This window comes from Macaca thibetana, chromosome 20, assembly GCF_024542745.1.
Source record: "Macaca thibetana thibetana isolate TM-01 chromosome 20, ASM2454274v1, whole genome shotgun sequence".
Lineage (NCBI taxonomy): Eukaryota > Metazoa > Chordata > Mammalia > Primates > Cercopithecidae > Macaca > Macaca thibetana.
This window is the reverse complement of record NC_065597.1, coordinates 6,377,677-6,389,764: the sequence shown is the minus strand read 5'-3', so window position 1 is coordinate 6,389,764 and position 12,088 is coordinate 6,377,677. Positions and strand designations below refer to the sequence as shown.

Here is a 12,088-nt window from a genome sequence, read left to right as displayed (position 1 = left end):
CTGCTGAATATTAAAGTACCAAGAAGCACCCACTCAGTTCATTAATGGTATTTGACATCTGGCAAATGCTCAGAAGTACTGAGAGGAGCAGAAACACCTATTTTTTTAGCATCTCTGTTCTTCCCTCACATCATCATCATTATTATTAGTAGTAGTAGTAGTATTAGTATTAGTATTTTTGCCACATTTACTTGTTCTTTCAATTCTGGTGAAATTGTTAGCTATGATGTAAAATGATACCTGGCACTTGAAAAGGATGACTAAATGAAAAATTACGTTCTCACAGGAAGCCAAGTCCCAGAATGTGTAATGAAGGCCCAATAATTCTTTTGCTTTTGAAAAGCAAAGAAAACTTCTTTGTCTTCTAACTTCCACTTCCAGTTAGAATTATCCTACTGTCCTCGATGCATAGTTGGAATTATTCATCCTAGTTTTCATCATAGCTGCATGCAGACAGGGTTTCTCTATTCAGTTGTAAGCTATTCAATAATAAACGGACTACTTTTGTTTTACACTTTCGTGTAGTTCTTGATTTACTTTCACTCCATTCTTCAACAGGGTGCTGCAAATTTTAAGAATACAAGAACTATTTGTTAAATAATTAAATGTATGACCATAAAATAAAATTAATTCTGATGGTTGACCCCAGCACTCCATTACACACCCAGAAACTCTATTTCTATGTGTTTAGGCACATCTATGCATATGTATATCTATAATTCATTATACATAATCGTGTACACAGAATGTATTCCTATGTTTTTGAACAACATTGTTGTTTTATTTCAGTATTGATTTTTCAAATACAACAATATTTGTCCTAAAAGTCAGAATTATTTTAAATTCTCTTTCTTGTGCCCACGTGTACAAGTGCGCACGCGCACACACACACACACACACACACACACACACACACACACTGAAACCAGCCAATAACACCCCTGTGATGTTGCTTTTGATAGAAAAGCACAAAATAAGTTAGGTGTGCTGAACAGGTGAATATCAAAGGCAAACTTCACCCTGCTGCCATTAACTACATGAAAGCTTTTGGGAGTTATTCTTTTTCTCATTTTAGTGGTTTGTATAATGAGATGAGAAGACAGAAACTCTGGCAACTGTTGGATCCATTTGTAACTGCTAGATAAAGAGAGACGCTCTGCAGAGGAATGATGATTCTATTTGAAAACACTGAACATCCAGATTCCTGAAGTGGCCAACAATCACCCCTGCCTCGCCTGGTATCACACAGTGTCTTGCCTTATGTAGTATGCTTTACTTTTCACTTCTTTCTTTTCAGCTTCATGAGCATAAAAACACCTTCTCTCCATGCTTATTTTGGCTCACTGTGAAATACAGTCTTGAGAGCAGAAAAACTGAAACAGTTTTTCTTAAGAAAGATTGTAGGAAACCAAAGTAATCACACTGCATGCACGCGCGCACACACACACACACACACACACACACACGACGTAAACAATATCCAACAGCAAGAAATCTGGCCAACTCACTGTGTACATCTTAGACATTCTAGAGTGTCTTTGGAATGCTGACTCAATTTTGAACTTTTATGCCTGTATTTGCCTATCTTTTTTGCCTTTGTCTTGCCATTAAAAATAAATAGCACTTGACTTAGAACCCAATGCCAGGCTTGACTTGACTCGGTGATTTCCGTAAATGCAGTGTTGTATCACCCTCCAGTGCATCTTCTCTATAGTATGGATAACTAATATAGTACTACATCTGATGTCAATACCTGAACAATCCTCTTTTTAGGTAAGACTAGATTATGAAGACCGATGAAGGAAAACAGTTTGTAACTTGACTGATGATACTTCCAATGTATTTAGAGAAGTGTCAAGCAAGAAACAGTTTCAAAGGCATCAATGGGTTCTGATGGTGAGGGGAGTATACTGCAGAAAACATTTATTATTCTAGCCTAAGGGCCAGTAGGACAATAAACTCTCAGAAATGCTGGGTGGGGATTTGGAAGTTCACATATCTATATGAATAGTTCTTGGTATTTGGAAATCTTGTATCCTTAATCCTACTTTGGAAAAAAGTAATTCTCGTATTAGTTTAAATTTACATAATTGGTTGAATTTCCTGGCATTCGTTATTATTTTTTTATCATCCAACATATTCCCTGAATATAAATGTAATATGCGAATTCTCTTCTCTGGGTCAAAATCAGGGTCTTATAACTTTGCAAGCCCACTGGCTTCCGAAAACCTCAGCCCAGGGAAACAATCCTCCAAAAATCCTGTATACAGGCATATCCTGGGGATCAGTCAAAAATTGGGTATCAGACATTCCCTTGATGCATTCCAGCACTGTTCTTTTGAGGGTGTCTACCTTTCCCCACTGATCAATAAAATCCAAATCCATGTCAGTTTTGTTGTCATAATTATTATTAATATCACAGTTTACTGATAAAATTATCCTAATTTTGACAACACATTATATGGGCACTCTAATCACCTCTATATATTTCCTAAAACTATGTTTTTCAAAGTATAGTCCACAGATTAAACTCATTAGTACAGCCTAAAAATACACTTTTACTGTATTTAAAACTTTTTTTTTTTTAAAAGCAAAATCCTGTATCTCAGTCCCAGAGACTCTGATTTGATTAGGTCTACTTGATGCTCATGAAGTTGTAGTCATACAATTAATATTCATTGAACACATAACCAGATTCTCTTTTCAGGGCTGAAAATAATCAATAAACAGGACAAGTTACTATGCATTGTCAATGATTCTGCTAACTAAAAGAAGATTTTTATAAAAATCTATAGCAAAAATTAATGAAGTCATAATATATGACAGCGGCAAATTATCTCAGCAATTATTAAACCCAATTCTTTCATATTTTAAAGAAAGTAGAATTGAAATATAACCATAATACTAAGAGCAACAACCTAAACTATTATTTATGGAATGATACCCTTGTTATAGGCACTGTCCTAAGATTTTTATAACCATTGTTGCTTTCTAGACTTTCAAAACACCAATGAGGAGGGTACTATCAACTATCCTCATTTCTTAAATGGGGAAACTGAACTCAGAAATTTTAAGGAATTTAATCAAAATCGTAGAAATAATGAGAAGGTGAAGCAACACATTACCCAGGCAACATGACTTCAGAGCCTGTGTTCTTAAACAATAGGGGCCTCATCATTTCCCTTTTGCCCTCATCATTCCGTGAACTATGTCTGGATAAGAACCCAGGGTTCTTGATTCTCCAAGACTATTTTCTTTCTGGTCCATCATGTTTCCTCAAGTGAAACCACCTCAAAGTTATTGCTACACCTTATGCCAGGGAACTCCTCCCTTCTGTAAGGGAAAGAATACCTTCTAACACCCTGGCAGCAACAGTTAACCAGTTGACTGAAGTATTTCTAATAATTTATTGATATACCATGCTTCCTGCTTTAAGAAATATAGTGTTTGACTACTATGGTGGATTTGAAAAACAAAAGAAGATACATTGTGAGCAAATGTTGGCAAAGGTTTTAAATGCTATGTGTCTCATTTGGGACAGCAGAAATCTGTCCAAAATCATACAAAAGTAGCTGCTGGGCAAGTCTTGTTGGGGTAGAGGTGATTTTAGTTTAAGGTTTATTGTGTCTTTTGATGTGTTACCTCCATGTTGGCAGTGTGTCTACATTAAGAGGCAATTAGTCTTGCCAAACATACAAGCATAATTTAAATGAGGAGATTGTGAAGTCACTGAAAGATGTATGAAATCATGAAAATACCAGAAATTTCTAGAGTCCTTGACACGTATGTCAGAAAATATGCTTTTGCTTTGTTTTGTTTTCACATTTAGTAAACAGCAATTCATTTATTCATCACACAAATATCTCATTAGCAATTATTGCCAGTTTTTAATATGAGAAAACTGAAGGTCACTCTCCAAAGACACAGGATAATAAATGGTGTCATCGGGATTGGAACCCAGATTTCAAGAAATCCATCTGGTGCACACAATTTTCAATTTATCTTTTTATTCCTTAATAACTTTCAAACTGAAGACTGATGCTTCCATTTATCTGCTTAATTTCTAAGAACTGTCATCTAGAGAGCAGGAAACAGCAGCACAACAGCATGGACTGAGAAAACGAATTATATCTGAAAATGTAGGTCTGTCATCCCTACATATGAGATCATTTTAGAGTTCTAAGAAAATGTTTCAACATTAGAGTCTACAAATTTTCAAATTTTTCATTGTTATATTTTTATTATTAAAACGATGTTAACCCAGGAGTGTTAATATGCATTGGTTGCTTTCACTGTATTTAAGGAATGTTTTTTTTTTCTGAATTTGAATATAAGTTTTACTACTTAGTATCTGTATAACTGTGTGCAAGATACTTAATTCTGACTTAGTTTTCTCATTTGTAAAATGGGAATAGTGCACATAAAACCTCACAGATAGTTGAGGAAATGAAGCAAAATTTTATGTATAACATCTAGTGTGAAGCACATAATAAATGTCGGGAAAAAAAAACTATGATTTTGTAAAACTGTGTGTGTGTGTGTGCATATATACATATATATACACACACAAAGTTATTGCTGTACTTTATGCCACTGAACTTCTTACACACACATATATTCATACACATATACATATGCATTTATACACACATGTACATATATTCCCAATCCATATTGATAGTGTGTACATTTAAATTGTACACTAAAACTTAGAAAAATACAAATCTATTGACTTCTTAATGGACTTATATTACACATTTGAAAACAGTTTTAGATACACCTACTCTTCACATGTGTTAATATTACCAATATGTAGATATTCAGTAGCATTATTGATGGTAGAGTCTAAGGAATGTAACCAAGTATTAAAGGATTTTTTCTGTTTACTTAAGTATTTCCCAAACTTTAGGTGTTTGCAAACTGTCATTATGATTTGGGCTACTTCTACATACTATATCAACGATTATTTGTTGATATTTTACAATCAAAACCTTGCTTAACTTGATATGTTTAAAAAGAAATTTTTATCATTACAATAAATGGAAAGCTGCCTCACTTACCTTAAATATAAGATACTAAAATTAAATGAAAGAACAAAATATATACCTTTGTCATGCTCTATTAAAGGCTTTGAGCCTGAGATACACTCTATCTTGGTTACAATGGCAGGTGTTGAAGTTGTGTTAAAGACCCATTAGCAACATACTAATTCATTCTCCTTGATGTATCCAGAGGGAATGAAAGAAAGTTGAGATGAGAATAACTTTCTCACTATAAGATTCAAGGTTAATTATTGCCTTTTCAGCATACTGTCTAAAACCATCTCTTATTTCGATAAAAATCACTCTGATTTACATCCTAGTTTTACATTCCCCACTCAGGCAAATTCTGTACGACTGTAGTCAATATCTACTTCTATTTCAAAGATCCTACCACTCTTTTAGGATGTGTAAGTGTCAAATATTAAAAGAAGTAGAAAGGAAAGTTAATAGTGAAAGTTGTGGGGTTAACTGTAAGTCAAATGGATTGAGTAAAGCCATTGAATAATGTCTTTATAATTGACATGAGAGTGCTGTACAGTTCAGCCCTTAATGCGATTGTCTTGAAAGTTCAAAGACAAGAGACTACTTTTCCCTTTTTGGTACACATATCAAACAGTTTTGTAATAATTCATGTGATGATGGACTGAGATTGTTTTATGATTGATAAACTCAGGGGATATAATGTATCATTTTTGAAGTAGGTGTTATGGTGATTGGTTTAATAATGATAGGAGGTGTCAAAGATTAAAAATATCAAGGGAAATGTCTATATAATATGCAAATGACTGTTAAGTGCAAGCATTTTTAACTAGATGGAGACAGAAAGCACATGCGCCAAAAAGACTTGAACATCATTCTGTCTGGAACCCTCTGCTTCATCCAGACACCTGTAATACTTTAAAGTTCATTGCTGGAGTGAGTTTATCAATCTCTCGGAGAACATTCTCTCTCATAATTCAAAGATATAAATACAACATCACAAAGTTGACAATCTTGTAAAAAAAGTAGTAAGTAGGCAGTGCATTTTTTAGTAATCTCCTTTTTTTAATCAATGCTTCTAATGGAAGAAAAATAAATTCCTAATTAAAAATAGCAATAACAACAAAAAGAGACTGCCTACATGGAGTAATTCTATTTTGCCCCTTTCTCTGTAGTTGAGGGTTGGAGTGGCTATTTATATGTCTATGTCAGAGGAATAGGATAGTTGAATACATCTAAGAAGACATATTATCTCATGCATGGGATATCCGCATCCATGGCAAACTATCCTGTATTCATGAATCTCTGGAGTCCCACAGGCTTAATAGATGACATGTCAACTGTCAAATCACTTTCCTAACCCTCATCCCCCACTTTGTTAGGGGGAAAGAAGCCCATGTCATATAGTAGGATTTTCAAATATTTTTTGGGAAAAAAGTTCCATGCCAACTAAATAATTTGAATTTGAGAGGGATAAAATATTACAACTTTTAACTCATTTTCTTTATGTACAATTTCCTGAGGAAATCTCAGATAAGTCTGTTGGCCCTAAAGACTCATTGCACTGAGCTGGCTCAATTTGCTCTACATATTTAGAAGCCATCTCATGAGCTCTGAAGGGTACACTTTGATTTATTAAACAAAAGTATCCTTCATGGGGTGAGTTGGTTGAAGGTAAAAATAAGAAAAAAATTATTTAAAAAGTATCCTTGGAGCAAAACTTCCCCGTCTTCTCAATCATCAACACAAATAAAAACTAATAGGTTACCTTCCAAAAATCATTTTTTGTCATCAGTTGGAAACTCTCTAAGAACTAATAGATAATACTATGTTCCTCCGCTGTTTGTTTAAGGAAAGATGTCTTATCCTCCGTTGTTCTGATTTATGTAATAGCCACACTCTTCAGGTAGATGACATAGCCAATGTACTTTACTTAAATCAGTGGGATATCAAATTATTCTCTTCCATATGAAACAATCTGTCTTTAACTATCAACAAGCCCTTCCAAGTTTATTGGATAGGGAAACCACATACTATATTAACTTGTTCTATCTCCCAGGGAGGAAGATCATTTTAAATCCTTAGATTTTGAGTTATCTTAATTTACCAACTGAGACTGTGAAAATTCCTAAGACTTCACTATTTATAAAACATTTTATAACAATAACTATATAAAACTTCTTTTTACAATTAGGAGAAGCCCAAGAAGGCCTCCTCCCAGACTGCAAAGGGGAAGAAGCTTTCCTACTAGTCTCTGCAATGGTTAATGGAACTAGCATTGGTTTACTAAAACGCTAACTTCACAGGCAGAATGGGACAGGAGCAGAAAACTATTAATTATTTATCAGATTGATTCAGAATAAGATATCAAAGATAAATTTGGCTCAACTGGGGAAAACTGTGATATAAACAGGCCTATACCTCCAGCTTACTTTGTGACCTGGACCATTTGCTATACCTGGTGATCCTTCATATTCTCCTCTAAAATATAAGTCTTAGAAATGTATTATTTCTAAGGCACACCAAGTGATGAAATTCTGTGTTTTATTCAATGGGGGAATAAAACTCAGGATAATTATATTGGAATTGGGGTAAAATGGATGGTAGCTAATACAGGTATATACTTTAATTTACATTATTCTAACACTCTAAATTGCTGTGAGGAAAGAAATAGATGTTAATTACAGAACTAGGGAAAGAAGACAAATTTCAATATTTGTAGATGGTATGATAATCCTCTTGGAGGATGTCACTGAACCAACTGGAAACCAATTATATTAAGAAAATGAAATTCAGAGTGTTTAGGGTTTATAACACACAGAAAGATAAAGCAATAGCTTTCCTGAACATCCACAAGGATTGGTTTGGAAACAATAAAAAGACTTTTCTGCAAAAGTAAAACATATATTAAAAATAACAAAGAATATGTAGAGCATGTATAAAGGAAATATAAAATGTGTTTAGGGACCTTAAAATGATTTTAATAAATTGACAGTTACACTATATTTCTTGCTAGATTTGGGGGTAATTAATTGCAATTAAAAGTGTACTCTTCACTATTGATACATGGATTTAATATAATTCCACTGAAAATCACAGAAGGGTTAATGGGATTTGGAAGACACTTGAATACATTGTTACATTTCATATAAATAAAAAGAAAATAGAATACTCAATTTTTAATTGAAATAATGTGATACTAAGACAGGGAAGCTTGCCATGCCAGATATCAAAATATACCACATTAATAGCTAATATTACTCATTATTGTCTATATGGCTGGTCCTCTTCTAGGCACACTACATACGTTAACTCATTTTCACAAATAAGAGAAGCCCAAGGATTCCTCCCAGACTGCAAAGGGGAAGAAGCTTTCCTACTACTGTCACTGCAATGGTTAATGGAACTAGCATTGGTTTACTAAAACACTAACTTCACAGGCAGAATGGGACAGGAGAAGAAAACTATTAATTATTTATCAGGTTGATTCAGAATAAGATACCAAAGAGAAATTTGCCTCAACTGGGAAAAACTGTGATACAAACAGGCCTATACCTCCAGCTTACTTTGCGGCCTTGGACCATTTGCTGTACCTTGTGATCCTTCATCTTCTCCTCTAAAATATAAGTCTTAGAAATGTATTATTTCTAATACATGAACTAAGTTTTTAAATTTTGTCAAAAATAGGCAAGATTCTGGTCTTCTGCTTTCTGCCTATTGGAATTTTAAGAATAGATTTTAGAAAATTTGGTGATGTTTTTGTCATGTGTGTATGTGCACACACACACGTTTGCTGCAAAGAGGCAGATTCCTCATTTTAAATTACTGATAGACTTCAAAATAAAATTTGTACCTCTGCTTTGAAAATGGTATGCAGAGGGGTCATTGCATATGTACAAAAGTGGTAGATTTTATTTAATGAGATTTTACTATGGCAAGTGATTCACTAAGAAATTTACATGTGTTGTCTCATCCATATTTCTTACAAAATCTCTTGATATAAGCAGCATTGTTAGCCTTATATTATGTTTTAGGGAAATGGCACACAGATAAGTAATACTCAATTTACACTAGTTTTGATATAGAATTAAAAACAAGGTTTCAGAAACAGAATTTTAACTTTTTTTTCATTTTTAAAACCCATATTCCTAAGCACTGCACTACAGTCTTTGGAAACAGATAATTTAAAAATGCGAGACAACTTTATTAATGACCGGACGAGGGGAGAGGACAAAGACGACTAAGATGGCGCATTTCCGGGTTCTTCATCACCAATATGTGGGAAAATGCAGCCCGCACCCAGGAAAAATAGACCAACTGCGCAGGCGCAACATGGCGTCTGATCGAGGAAACCGAAACTTACCTGGCTGCACCTACCGAACGCCCCCAACACGCCCTGTCCCGCCTATTGCCCTCCCACTCCCAAGCCTTAGACAGAAAAGCTGCTCCCGGCAGGTGCGCAGCGCGAACTTCCTCGGCCCCTCCTCATATGCGGACCTAGGAACCTCGCCCGAGAATGCAGGAGCGACTTCCTCAGCCTCCACCGCCGGAGACCGGTGAGCCTCGCCCTTTCTTCCTTCACATTGGCTAGCTAATAAAGTTTCTTTTTACCTTGCCTACTTGCCTTTTCTCTGGCGCCTGCTCTGGTGGTCGCATAAAACAAATCAATTAGTGCCCACAGATGTATGAAGGTGGTACAGAATGTGCTTTGAAATATGCTGGTGGTATAATGGAAGCATGCTTGACTGTGGATGAGGTCTTCAGCATTGTCTTCTGTGGAGGGGAGAGGTTCTTGCTGGAAGTCCACTTTTCAGCATAGGTGATCAATACATGTGGAATTCCCTTCATATTCTGGTTCTGCAATATCTACTTCTTTCTTTGAAGAGTTGTATTGTCTCACATGAGACTAAAGAAGCAAAACAGGGCAAGAGTAGAGAAACCAGCTCTTATCAGTGTGTGGGTTAGAAAGTGGTCAATCCTCTAGGGAAAGTACTCTAGAAGAAATCGTGCTTAGGTATAAGTAAATATTGATACACACGAGGTGAGTGTCTGCCTCCTGAAAACAAAATCATGGATCAAGGCAGATACTACACATAGAATAGCCAAAAATCAACCAACCAACCAAATAAACAAACAAGAAATGGATAAAGAGAGAAAAAACTTACTCAGAACAAAGCAGAATTTTAACAATGGCGACATTTGAGAAAAAAGGAAATACATAAAAAACGCAAAGAAAGAAATAAAAGAGGATTTTCAATGTTAATGGAGTATATTGGTGTGTTGAATTGTTCTGTGTAGAAGAATAATTTAGTTTCCAATATCAAAGTGTTTCTTCTTTTATTGAATAAATGTTTCTTGAATGACTATTTTATGTAAAAAATTGCCATAGGTGGTTAGGTCCTTCAATAAAATGTAAAGACAAACAGCTTTGTCTTCTTGTAACTTAAATTTGACTAGCTATGTGAATTGAAGACATAACAGCTATAAATCTAATTAAAAATGAATAAATTATGTGCTATCTTAGAAGTAACTAATGCTGTGGGGAAAAGAGTTGGGAGGGAGGAATATAGAAACGTAAGATACATCGTCTGGTGAGGGGTGAAACAAGAAAAAGTAAAGAAATTAATTGCGGGGGAAGAGAAATTACAGAGAAAATACCATTAAGTAGATAAATTACTTGATAGTTGTTGCCGCATGTTTTCTGCTGATTTCTAAGCACAGGATTATCTAATATTTTAGCCTAACTTCTATTTCTGTGTTGTTGGTTTTTAATGATGTGAATTTTATATCTTCTCCTGCAAAAAACTTTGTGGCATTATAAACATTTGTGCAATGAAAAAATTATGTTTCCATCTATTGTTGAAGTTTATGTTTTTGTTGTTGATGTTGTTTCTCTTATTGTTTTACTGTGGAAATCAGGAAAAGGGCATGGGTTCTACCTTTGGATTAATAAAAAGATGGGGAGGCTGAAGACACAAAAGGAGAGGTCGAAGACAAAAAAATAAGAATTCAGTAGAGTTAGGAAATAGGAGTTTTTTGTAATCAGAAGATAAGACTGCTAGAATGCATAGACAACCTCAGAAGAACCTTGGCAATAGTGAGATAAGATGTAGCAGCACTTTTATTTGACATATTTAGGAAAGTATAACCTCAATCAGTGTCTGTATTATAGTTGGGAGGGAGGAGACAGAAGGAGTGACTAAGGTATCATGAGAAAAAATGACATCCATATGATAACATATCTACTTACTGGTTGAGTTAAACATAAATCTAAGGTCCCCTCCATCCAAGACTGATTTGCTTTTTACTTCTCTGTTGAATTCTTATTAGCTTCTTCCTAGTCATTGTTCATGTATGATGCTCACCTGGTCTTTGTCTTCAAGATATGCATAGTCATATAGCATGATAAAATATTCATTGGCAAAATTATTTTGAGCAGGCAGAAAATAATAATAAACACCAGACCAGAAAGCAAAAAGAACAAATGGGTATCTTGACCAAATATGTTTACCATCTCGCAATCTGAGTGTAATCTTTACTGAGAAATTTATATTAAGTCCAATAAAAAGTATGTCAGAAGCTTTACGACCGAATGTAACACAAATCATGAATGAGTGCTGCAGCAAGTATGAATGAATTATGTCTGCTGTCCGAGCAATACAGGAGAAGGCAATAAGACATTTTTAGACTCGTGTAAGTTTCAAACTATGACTCTAAAAAGTTCTTGCTAAAGTACATGCATTCTCCCAGTGGCTGCATATGTTTGCCTGACAAAACCCACGGTTGGACAATGAGTCCCAAAGTGTTAGCATTAAATTCCCACTCACATAGTAAGTTCTTCAACTCAAGCGGCTGAGCTGACAGCATTGCAGAATGCTTTTCCATAAACAAATTCCACTCTATAGCCTGTTTTTCTCTTAGTTTCTGAAAAGAATTGTAATAGTGAGCTGAGACTCTTAAATTAACAGAACAGAGACGGAAAGAAAAATCGTTGATTAAACAAAATCCTCAGACAACAGGAGATCTTCCTTTATAATATTGTGTCACCTGAGATTAAACTACAAATC

General features: G+C 34.8%; 1 long non-coding RNA gene across 1 annotated transcript in view; it reads left to right on the top strand.

Moving 5' to 3' along the window:
• Positions 1-9,236, top strand: part of LOC126944160 (uncharacterized) — a 66,341-nt gene extending 57,105 nt beyond the window's left edge. Inside the window, exon 3 of the long non-coding RNA XR_007721964.1 lies at positions 9,188-9,236. This is a non-coding gene — a long non-coding RNA (uncharacterized LOC126944160). The remainder of the gene's footprint in view (positions 1-9,187) is intronic.
• The last annotated feature ends 2,852 nt before the right edge of the window (positions 9,237-12,088 follow it).